The following is a 12,280-nucleotide window of genomic DNA, read 5'->3' on the forward strand; positions in this document are numbered from 1 at the left end:
GAAAGCAGGAAAGAGCTCTATATGTCTCAGTGTGACAAGTTATTTGGGATGTCTCCTAAAACAGGTCTACATGAGGAACTTCACTGAGTCTCTGTGTGAGGGAGTGAGTGGACAAAATATAGTTTTTTTTTGTGGGGAGAGGGGGTGCGGGCTTACATTTCTTAAAAGCTGCTTACAGATCTCAGTGTGCCTCTCAGCCTTTCTCTTGGGTTTCACCATTTTATATCAAGGATTTCAGAGAATTTCACGTTATATTTCCATTAATGATAAAGTTATTTCTCTGAAATAGGAAATTTGGACAGTCTCAGAGAGGGCAGTTCCACTTTTGTTCTGAGCAGCTATTTTGTTGCCAGAGACTCATGTGTATACCATTAAATTATAGATTCTGGCCACTTTCTGTGTCTGGTTAATGGCACAGGTTACTTTCCAAAAGCCCTTAAAGCCTTTAAACTTTGACAGTCAAGGTGAATAGTTCTGGTGCTTTATGAAATGCGATGGGACATTAATATACGGGAAAGTTTGACAGGAATCAGGCTTGAGATATTAGATGAAATCGTTTCCACAGTATATAAACCTCAAGGCAAAAGGCAAAGAGCTGGCAGGCTTATATGATGCAGTCTTTCATTGGGGAAAGGACAGGAGTCATCATCTGGGAAAGTCACCAAAGGAGGCACGAGGTAGATCCTGAGAAGGGGATATAGCTAAGTTCAACACCATGTAATATACATGAAATACATTAAAGTCTATCTATCTATGGTTGACGTTTTCCCCCCAGGGAGGCAAGGCTGGTGAAAAAGAAGAAAGTGGGGCAGAATCCCAGGTGTAGGTGATGTAGAAATGAGACAGCGGTAGGGCCAAGTACAAGCTGCTGGTGGTAACTTGACAGGCCCAGACCGTTAGAAAACCCCTTCAGTTTGTGGTTCTTTTCCAGAACTCACTTCCCTCTATACCACCATAGGCAAACAGATGGAAGCTCAGATTTAATTAATTCCCGGCAAAGCACTTGGGCCTTGGTTGGCTTCCTGGCTCTAGGTTCCTGTGAGTACAAATCAAATTGGCTTTGTTCCCTTACATGGCCTGGTCCGAACATGTCAGTTTCTATCCCAAATACTCAGATCTCTGTTGTCTATATGCTCCCCTCCCTGCCTTCCCTGTACCTGCCCTTGAGGATGGGAAACAAGGCCCTCTCCATATCCTACTGGGATCTTCATTGCAGGACTCACTCCATGCAGATGACAGGCAGTGGAGGTGGGATATAGGCAAGAGAGCTACAGCAGCCTCCCAGATGAGTTCTCCAGAAAGATCTAACCAATAACCAAGAGGGACCAGAGAGGGGGAGTTTCTATCTTTGCTTTGAACAGTCCACCACATTACCTATGTGCTTTTGATAAACACAAAGCCCCTCCTCGAGGTTGGATCACTGTGACACTTCCCTACAAAGCTCCTCTCCAGATATGGCCATATATAGCAGTCATCAGTGAATTTTGCCTGTGGGATTCCTCGACACTTCTTCTTGTCAGTACTATCCTCATGTCCACATTGCTCCTCCGGGCCTAAGGAAACCATGGGAAGCCATGCTAGAATTTAAGTCTGACCTTTACCTTCAATGCACCTTAAATGAGTGTCTTCCTTTTCTGCTCAAGTCCCTTTACCCACTGTCCAGGGTGGGGCTTGGAGGAGTTGTATAGAATGCTGACCCCACATAAATGTGGATTAAATCCCTTTCCCTAGATAGAAAGGACATTTTAGCTTCCCTCATGCCTTCCCTTAACACGCCACAGTGGAGGGAAGGAACAGACAGACAACTCTTTGCTTAAAGATATAGACTGTATTTTGGGTGGTGCGGTGCCCCACCTACATATTAATGACAAAGAAAATAGCTATCCCTTCAAGGGATACAGACCTGGAGGAGCCTACAAAGTCCTTTGACTGTGTTGGATCTTCCTTGAGCAGGCCAACATTCCCCTCTGAGGAGAGAGTTGAGAACTGGGGTGGGATTCTGGTTGGGTGGCACAAGCCACTTGAGGACAGTGCCGAGGACAATGAAGGGGGTGGCCTAAGCCTGAGGCAGACTGGAGTTGATGGGAGCAGGAGCGGTGCCTGAGCTGACTGTTTGGGGAATGGGAGCCTTGCAAGGAGGCCAGGCCCACCTGCTTCTCAGTCAGGGGAGATTGGGCTGTGGGGTCCCCTCTTATCTTCTTCTCTGTCTTAGTTTGCTCCATGGGACTTTTGGCTGGAGCCAGCCTCTTTGCTCCATTTTCTTTTCTGGTGTTGGCCACTTTCACAGTTGTCACAAACATGGATTCCTTGTGCTCTTTGCCTTTTGCCTTGAGGTTTATATACTGCAGAAAGGATTTCATCTTATATCTCAAGCCTGATTCCGGAAGGCTGGGCCTCCTGTGAGTATGGGCTGGCATCACCTGCCCCTGCAATACCTGACCTTGCAAAGTTTGGCCCTGTAATGGCTTATGCTGAATGAGTTGGGCCAGGACAGGCTGGCCCTGTGATGCCTGGGGCCCAACAGGCTGGGCATTCTTAGGAATCCTTGCTCCCTTGAGGCTGACATTGAGCCTGGTTATATTGTCTTGCAGGTCATTCGTCTTAGATTCCTTCCGACCAGGGACTCCTGGAAGGAGGTCTGGGGGCTTAAGCTGAGGGCGATGCTGGAAACTGTGCTGACAGAGAGCATCAAGGTGAAAGCCATGTCTCTGTAGCCAAGGTCTTTGTGGTGCCCTGTTCAGAAGCATCCTTTCTAGCCAGTGGGCTCCAACAGGGTGGCTTTTTTCTCTTGTTGAGGAGAGTACAAACCCTGCATCTCCTTCTCCACGTTTTCTTAATGAATTGGGTTTCCTTGGGTCCTCTTTCTTTTCAGTCAGCATGGGGACTGGGGCTGAGTACTTGCTCTTGCCAGGGCTTTGGGACTCAGGGATCTGGGACTCCTCCAGGCTGGGCTGGTTCACACTGGCCTCCAGCTGCACACAAAGCACTGGGCTCTCTGTCATGTCTCTATAGGGGTGAGTCATCTTGGAGGGCCCATGGGCAGAACCATGGAGTGCTGCTCTGGAACTAGGTTGCTTCTGGTTCTGCTGCACTGCCTTTAACTCAGTGGACAACTGTTCCTTCAGGTAGAGCCGCTTTGGGTGTGGGGCACAGGGAATGTCTGGTGAGATGGGCAGCTCCTGGAGGCATGTTTTCCCTTGGTTGTTTAGACTCCTAAGAGACTCCTGTGTGGATGTGTTCTCTGGGATTTCTACAGTTTGCTCCCTGGACTCCCTTGCCTTTGTGGGAATTCCCCATTGTATCTCTAAAATCTTCCTTCTCAGGTGGAAATTTAGTTTGGCCAAGATGCGCTTCTTGAGTAAGTGGAGCTGAGCAGACTCTGTCTGCCTCTCTAGAGGCTCCATCTCAATCATTCCTTCCACTTGCACTTCAGACTGAAAATCACCTGCAATTTCTGCACAAGTCTCATTGGTACCTTGAAAAAATGGTTTACGACTTACACACTGCTCTTCAAGTGAGATCATCTGAGTCAGAGGTTCTGTTAAGATTTTGACAGCCTCAGGTACCACCTCTGTGCTGGCAGCATGAGGAGTGATTGCTGGGGCCGTGGCCTTGGAGGGAGCCACGTAATAAAGAGGATTCAGCCCTGACAAGAAGGCCAGATACTTGTGCCGTAAAATCACCTCCAGTTTCTCAAGGACTTCCTTGGACAGGGCTTGAGTTAGCTTACGAGGCTCAGTGACAGCATCTGGGGAGATCTGTTGCTGCTGATCAAGGACTGTTGGCATCCAGGACCTAACTTTCTGTTGTAGGTCAGGATCGGTTGCTGCCTGTAGTTCTAAGAGCTTGCTTTCTGGGATGCAAGTGAAGGGAGCCACTTTGAGGCCCCCAGGAATTAGGCCCTCACAAGACCTATACACATGGGCAGGGACCTTACCCTCATGAATCTGTCCACATTTGGAGTTGATGTGGCTCTGCAGTATTGCCTTGACCTGGTCAAATAAGTGTGGCATGAGGACTGACACTGGGTCCTTAAAGGGTGAGAAAGGGTCATCAGCACCAGTAGCCTCTAGGGCTGAATGTTGGGAAAAACTCCCCTTGGCTAGGGTTGTGCTGCTCCAGGATGGAGTCTGCTGGTGAGTGGGGGCCAGCAGCAACTGGAAGGACTGCTGGATCATCTGGGGCAGGCCCCAGCGATGGTGAATCAGCTGCCTCTGGAGGTGGAAGTCCAGCAGCCTCCGGGCATGCTCTGACCAGAACAGCTCCCTTGTGAGGACAGAAATGGGCTTTCCTGGCCAGGAAGTTTTCACAGTCCGAGGAGACTGGGCTCTGCCACAAGACTTATATTGCACGGGGTTCTGGGTGTGCTGAGCTCTCTGGAGAACAGCTGGCAAACCCCACTGACGCTGGAGCTGCCTCTGCAGCAGGTGCAACTCTAAGGCTTCACACTCAGCCAGAGTCAGAAACGGGATATTGATCCGAGCTTGTTGATGGCCAGATGGCATGACCCAATTTGAGGAACTTGGGGAAGAGGGTGGGGCTGAGTGAGGTGGAGTTTTAGGCAGCAGAGGGAGGAAGGAGAGTTCCTCAAAGAGAAAAGGATCATTCCAGGAGAGCTTGGACATGCTCCCATGTGTGGAGTGATCTTGAGAGCCTAAGGAGGTGTCAGCCAGAGACTCACTGTGCAGAGAAGGTAAGCCACAGAATAGTTGGATGTATTTCTGCTGTAAGTGGCCCACTGAGTCATTAGCCCGTTGCCCAGTAAGTGGGTAGAGGCTACTTACATCTCTAACAGCTGGAGACGGCAAGGCTAGAGTCACCACATGGTTTTGGTTTTGCTGGTAGTGGTGTCTTTGTATTGGGTTTATAATGGACCATTCAGAAACCCAGAATGCCTGGGTAGCCTGGCCAGCCATATATGAACCCCAGGTCTGATAAGAAATGGTCGCAAATTTCTCTACAGAGAACTTAGCAATATCATTTTGGATGAAAGAAACTGGTTGGTTGTTTACAAGTTGGTGAAACAAGGGCTGGTTTGGCATAAGCTGCCTCAGAGACTTCTCTACACGTCTGGGCAGCCCCCACCTCTGGAAATGCATCCATTTTTTTACATGTACCTCAAGAAGCCTCAGGACTTCCGGACTGGAGAATGGCAGGTAGGAAGGGAGGATAGTGACCATAGGCAAGGCCGTAGAATGTGTCAGGGTAGTGATTTCTTGGTTCAGGATCAGCAGAGGGACCTGGGGATGCAAGGGCAGGTGACCTTGGTTCCCATACACAAGGTTGCGATTGCTCTTCAATATATTCTGCTGGTTCACTGTATTCCTAGGTTCCTCAAACCTTGAAGAAACTATAGTCTCTGAATCCACTGGAATTTCTTGCACTTGAAATGCCTGCTGTAGCTGGGAGTGTTCAGACTCACAATCTTTGATGCTATCTGAACTAACTGACTGTGCAGCTGACAAGGTTAAGGATTTTTGATCCATAAATTGTGACACTGAAGGGGCTGCAGAAGGAAATGAAAGCTCTTCTGGGTACATGGAATGATGCTCTAGACTCTGCTCAAAAGACAAATTGGACTTGGACAAAATCTCTAGGCAAGAGGAACCCTCTGATGGTCCTGGTGAAGTGGCAGAGACTGGGCTGTTCTCACCCACAAGCAACCGCTGGATCTCCAGGGCCATGGCATTGCAGATTTGGCAGTAGGTATCGGCACAGAGGAGGCTCCGCACACTTCCCTCCTGAGGAAGCCAGCTGTGGCTGGAAGAGAAAACATGGTTACTGTTAATGATGGAGTGACATCTTCCACTTTGGAAGTTGTGGCCCGGAGATTGGTCCTATCCTTCCTAGTCCTGTACACCCTGGGGCCTCTCCCTGACTCTAGTGCGTACTCCTATACTTTTCTTTGTAGGAAAATGCCATTTGGCAGGTTATAGTGTGCTGGACTGAGCGTGTGGGGCCTGTAGGGCAAGGTCTCAGGCCATTCATGAGAACACAGGGCCATGAACAACTGGGAAGTGGGGTGAGTTCTTGGCTGACCCATATGGGGAAGTTGACCAGGAGAAGGAAATATGGCAGATGGGGGAGCCAATGCTTAGCTGATGGGGTATCACCTAGAACATCACCAAGTAGAACCTGGAGTCAGTCTCATTTGGGTTAAAAAGGCCACAGACTGGTATTCAATATTTCCAAACTCTGGAAAATAAGGTACTTGTGGAAACTCTGCATTCTAGGGACTCTGATGAGTTGCTGTATCTATAAATAACATCTCTTGGGAGCCAATCCCTTTCTCTAGGGGTTTTAAGAAGAATATGAGATAATTGGTTCCTGGCTGGGGGCTGTCTCAGAAACTGGGCTCCCTGAAGACAGAACCAGAGGAGATAATGTCAGCAGGGCCCAGGGGTCTACCCTTGAAAGGGTGGAGCTGTAAGAAGAATATGACAGTGATGACTTATGTATGCATTTATTTATACATTCTCTTAGCTGAAAAACTGTCTTTTTTTTTTTTTTTTTTTTGATTTTTTACAGAGAGGAAGGGAGAGGGATAGAGAGCTAGAAACATCGATGAGAGAGAATCATCGACCAGCTGCCTCCTGCACACCCCCCACCAGGGATGTGCCCGCAGCCAATGTACATGCCCTTGACCGGAATCGAACCCGGGACCTTTCAGTCCGCAGACCGACGCTCTATCCATTGAGCCAAACCGGTTTTGGCTGAAAAACTGTCTTGTACCTGAGTGCAGATCCAGGTAGAGCCTTTTATGAATTAAGTACAAATCAAATTCTGAATTCCAGGAGCACTGTGAGCTTAGCCCAGAGCAGAAGTAGGAGACTCCTCTCTCCTGAGATGTCTGAGCCTTCCTCGTCCTGGCAACCCCCTCAACCAATGCTCCAGCCTCCACTGTATCTGACTCTTTCCCAGTCATCAGCCCTCTTTTCATCCCTGTCCCAGGCCCAGTATAGAAATCATCACAGTTCAGGCTGGAGTTGGAAGACTACAAAGAGCAAGTGATCACCTTTTCATGACAGAGAGCAGCTCCCATGGCTTCTCATCTTCTTTGCAGGAATGTTTTCTAGCTGAGAAACCAGGAGACAAAAAATAAACAATAAAAATAAACCAGGAGACAGTGTTACATGGAATGGGAAAGGATTGAGAGGCATCCTTTAGGGGAGTGGTTGGCAAACTGTGGCTCTCAAGCCACAAGCGGCTCTTTGGCCCCTTGGAGTGTGGCTCTTCCACAAAATACCACGCATGGGCGCGCACGTACAGTGCGATTGAAACTTTGTGGCCCATGCGCAGAAGTCGGTTTTTGGCTCTCAAAAGAAATTTCAGTTGTACTGTTGATATTTGGCTCTGTTGACTAATGAGTTTGCAGACCACTGCTATAGGGCAGCCAAATGAAGGCCTGTAAATAAGGGAAGATTGGAAATCCCAACAGTTAATTCTCTAAGGTATGTCTGCATACAACTTAACAAATTACAATGGGTTGTCCAAGACCTAATCTCATTGGAGCTTCACAATCACACTGTAAGTGAGGCAGGATCTTCAAGTACCTATTTAATGAATAAAAGACTGAGAGATGAAGGGACTTCCATTGGTTCATAAAAGTAGTAAATTACTCAGGTAAACACTTCTGCCCCACTTCCTCGTTCTTCATTCCTTGGGGTAAGATGGAGGATTTTGGAACATTCCCAGGCTCTGATTTCCCACCCAAGAAGGTTATCTAGGAGAATTTGTTGACTCGGAGAATTGGAACCTTTAGTGGTTAGAGTACATGTCCCTGGTACCAGAGATCAAAGAAGGACAAAATCCATGAGAACCTTGCCCACAGTGGAGGGAAGTCAGAGAAGAGACTAGAACTTTACCTCTTGATGCTGCATCTCTAGCCCTTTGCCTGAGTTTTCGGTGACGCTTAAAGACAAAAAAGTTAAAGCGTGAAACTGGGACATTTTTATGTCCAAAATGAGACAAATCTGTTTACTATTCCCTTTCTATTTATATGTCTATATTTTTATTTACTTTCATTTCTGTCTCCATCCTTTTCACCCCAACATTTCCCTTCTCTGCTTGCTTTTGATTCATTTCAAGACTCTTCCATACTCAAAGCATGGGACAGTGTGTGGAATCTCAAAGAGAAGGCAGGTGAGGGTGGGTAGGCGGGGAGAGTGGGTAAGTGGGGGAGAGTAGGTGGGTGGGAGGTAATCAACCAAAGACCTTGTATGTATATATGCACAACCCATGGACACAGATAATAGGGTGCTGAAGGCTTGGGGGAGAGGAGGAAGGAGGAGAAGGCTGGCGGGGGTGAATGGGGGAAAAAGAGGACATATGTAATACTTTCAACAATAATTATTTTTTTAATGATATATGCATACAAGCTGGTGGCTTCACCAGGATTTCTGTGAAAACACATAGACTTTCATCTAATATTGCCTTTATGTGTTAGCATGAAAAAAAAAGACTCCATACTCTTTATCTCCCTTTCATTTTCAAGGGAAGTTCTATGTGAGGTTTATGATGGAATGAGAAAAAGTGGAACAAACTAAAGGGTGTGTAGATCTAATAGCCAAAGGACCTTTGCTAACAAGTACCTTAATGGACCACTAATGGAAAGAATCCTTCATATTGGGGAGTTTTCTAAGATCTAGTGATATAGATTTCATTTAATCTAGGTCTCCATCCAAGGTTAATAGAAAGGTTCTTGATTTTTCCATTAGAATACATTGCCGGGATAGTATGGTAAGGAATTACTCTAGTTTCTGAGAAGTACCATATTAAAGTAAATAAATGTATGGTATAAAAATGGGTGGGGAAGATAAAAGGAGAGACTCTGAGGTCTTAAAAGCTTCTTATCTGAGGCTTAATTAGTTTAATCATTATATTTCCCTACCTGACAGCAGCTCCTTCTAGGTTCTAACCTTAATCCATGGTAACTCCTTTTCACTTGCCAGATAATTAGTACAATAATAAAGATGGAGCCATAGGTATATAAGGGATACATTAAATCCCATAGGATAAAAGTAGGATTCAACATGGTCTAAAACTCATAAGTACGAGGAGATGACCCTTCCCTATATCTAGGTCATTAGTACCTAATGACCCCCAATGCCATGCCTTGTCATTTCCACCTCACAGAGGATAGAACCATGTCACCCGACTGCATCACAAAGTCTTTCTGTTTCACAAGACAGAAAGTGTCAAAGACTTTTATGCCTTAGGGAAGTTTGTGTGGTGATTCAGTCTGTCGATGAGTGTGTCTGGTTGTCTGTAAAGGTTACAGAGCCAGAGACTAAAGGTACCCACGCATAGGCAGTGTCTTTGTGCCCGCTTTGTCTTCACTTTCCACACTCTACACCAGCCTGATGACTTGGTTCTCTCAGTCATGACAGTTTTCTGGTCACCTGTCCCCAGAAAACTGAGTGTCTAGGGACACACGACACCTCTTGAGAAAGAGGTACAGAAGGATCTTCACCCCCATCTATACTGGAAATGTATGTAAGAAGCATACACAAACTTAGGGTGGGTAGAATCTGGTTATGGCTTGGAAATGGAGAGCTTTGATATTATAAGCAATGTGTGATGGGAAATCAGAGGTGCATAAAGGGGACCATGGCTAATATGGCAGGGCAAGTATCTCTGAAAACTCCTCAGTATGGCCAAGGTGGTAGTATCTCCAATTGCTGTGTGGCCTTAAGCTTGCAGACGACTGGGAAGAGATTGTAAACACTGTATTCCATGGAGATACTCTAATGAGACTCATGTATGGAATACTTTTAACAGTTGATTTTCTAGAGCTGGTTGTTTGTTCGTTACCATGTTATAGAACTCTATCTGCTCGTGGAGATGACTACCTGCAGAGATGGGTTAGTGGCCACTTCTAGTTTAAGGTCACAAACTAGTTGCTGACCTGGTTAAATGTACTCATCTACACTGGATGTCTGCTATTTGCTTGAAGAAATATATATATATATATATTTAATTTTTTTTACCTGGGTATTTAAAACCATCAAGGAGGCTTCTTGTTTCTTAATTCATCCTCAAGGTCCATCACTCCTATACTCTTTCCATTTATGTTACCTTCCCTACCTCAGTGGATACTGTCATATTTCTCTAACACTCCAGAATTTCTGAATTTCCTTGAGAGAGTCTTGCCCTAGATGACTTGGTCTCACAGCCAAAAATCCTTGAGCTCAAAATATATGCAGAGGCTAATTGGTCCTTTCCCCAGTATTCAATCCTCCACCCAACTGGTATTGTGAACCCCCAATCTGTATTCATCCCTAAGCTGGGTAGCGTCAAGTGTACAAAGACATTCCAGTGGAGTTGCTTTCCTGCTCTCAAGATATTTAATGTAGTTTCCAAGATAAGACTAAAGAAGAAAGAGCCAACAATCTAAACATAATTTTATATTCTTTTTTTTTGTTTGGGATCTTTTTTTTAAAAAAATTGAATTTATAGGGGTGACATTGGTTAATAAAATTATATAGGTTTTAGGAATACAATTCTACAATACATCACTGAGTAGTGTATTGTGTTTTTACCACCCCAAGTCAAGTCTCTTTCCCATCACCATTTTGCCCTCTCTCCCTTCTTCCTTCCCCACCCCGCTTCCCTGTGGCAATCACCACACTATTGTCTCTTCTCACCCATCCCCCAAACCCCTCCTCTCTGACAGCTGTCAGTCTGTTCTCTATATCCACGAGTCTGTCTCCACTTTGTTTGTTGGTTTATTTTGTTCATTAGATTCCACGTACAGTATTTGTCTTTCTCTGTCTGGCTTATTTCACTTAGCATAATACTCTTCAGGTCCATCTTTGCTGTCACAAAAGGTAAGATTCCCTTCTTTTTTTAACAGCTGAGTAGTATTCCATTGTGTAAATGTACCACAGTTTTTTTTATCCACTCATCTACTGATGGTCCACACTAAGACACATCATGATTAAAATGGTAAAAGTTAAAGACAAAGAAAGAATCTTTAAAATGACAAGAGAAAAGCAGTTAGTTACCTACAAGGGAGCTCCCATAAGACTGTCAGCTGATTTTTCAACAGAAAAAATTCAGGCCAGAAGGGATTGGCATAAAACATTCAAAGTGATGAAAAGCAAGGACCTAAAACCAAGACTACTTTACCCAGCAAGGCTATCACTTAAAATTGAAGGATGAATATAGAGTTCCCCAGACAAGAAAAATCTAAGTGAGTTTGTTACCCTTAAACCAGTATTACAAGAAATGTTAAAGGGCCTGCTTTAAGAAGTAGAAGAAAAAGAAAAACACGGAAGAGCATAGTTAAAAGAATAAAATGTCAATAAATACATACTTATCAATAATCACTTTATTTTTAATATGATTTTTAAATTGATTTTAAAAAGAGAGGAAGGGAGAGGGTGAGGAGAGAGAGGGTGAGGAGAGGGTGAGGAGAGGGTAAAAAGAGAGAAACACCGATTGGCTGCCTCCTGCACGCCACCTATCAGGGATCCAGCATGCAATCTGAGCATGTGCCCTGACTGGGAATTGAACCAACAACCTCTCAGTGCATGGAATGATCGATACTCAACTACAGAGCCACACGAGCAGGGCTGCATTGTTCCTCTTGGTGTGGTGTGCCTATGCCTATTCCTCTCACAGCATGTTGAGAACTTGCTTTCCCACCTAACCATAGAGTACAGCTGTGCTTGTGAGCCATGTGGGCAGTGTCCAGGGACTATAGGTTCACCTCTCACTTTTAGAAACTTCTAGACGAGCACTGGCTGGTGTTATCCAGTAGTTAGAGCATCGTCCCATATACTAAAGGTTTGTTGGCTTGATTCTCAGCCAGGGCACCTACACAGACTGTGGGTTCCATCCCCGGTTGGGGCACATGCATGAGGCAACCCATCAAATGTTTCTCTCTCACATAGAAGTTTCTCTCTCTCTCCCTCTCCTTTCCTTTCTCTATAAAATCAATGCAAAACATATCCTCAGGTTAGAATTAAAAAAAAAGAAAGAAAAGAAACTTCTAGGTGGATAGCCTTTAAAAAGTTTACACACACACACACACACACACACACACACACACACACACACAACTTCTCTGCCCCAATTAGGCCCATTAAAAGAATTTTTTTTAAAGCATGAGCATTCTAGATGTTTATGACAGAAAGGGAACTCTGACTCTCTAATGCTCACGGATAGAGAAAATGGAATTCAGAGCAGTAAATCTGTTTTCTGGGTCACAGAGTGTTATATATAAAACTTAAAAAAGCCACTATGTTGCCAACCCAGGTTATTTTGTTACCTAACA

General features: G+C 45.2%; 1 long non-coding RNA gene across 3 annotated transcripts in view; it reads left to right on the top strand.

Annotated features, from left to right (window-relative positions):
* Positions 1 to 9,204: 9,204 nt before the first annotated feature.
* The window catches only part of LOC114231697 (uncharacterized), a 32,175-nt gene continuing 29,099 nt past the window's right edge, over positions 9,205 to 12,280 (top strand). The window contains exon 1 of one of the 3 annotated variants that reach the window (XR_008558292.1): positions 9,205 to 9,295. This is a non-coding gene — a long non-coding RNA (uncharacterized LOC114231697). The other 2 variants (XR_008558290.1, XR_008558291.1) reach the window with 2 other exon arrangements.

Source organism: Eptesicus fuscus, chromosome 15 (genome assembly GCF_027574615.1).
Source record: "Eptesicus fuscus isolate TK198812 chromosome 15, DD_ASM_mEF_20220401, whole genome shotgun sequence".
Lineage (NCBI taxonomy): Eukaryota > Metazoa > Chordata > Mammalia > Chiroptera > Vespertilionidae > Eptesicus > Eptesicus fuscus.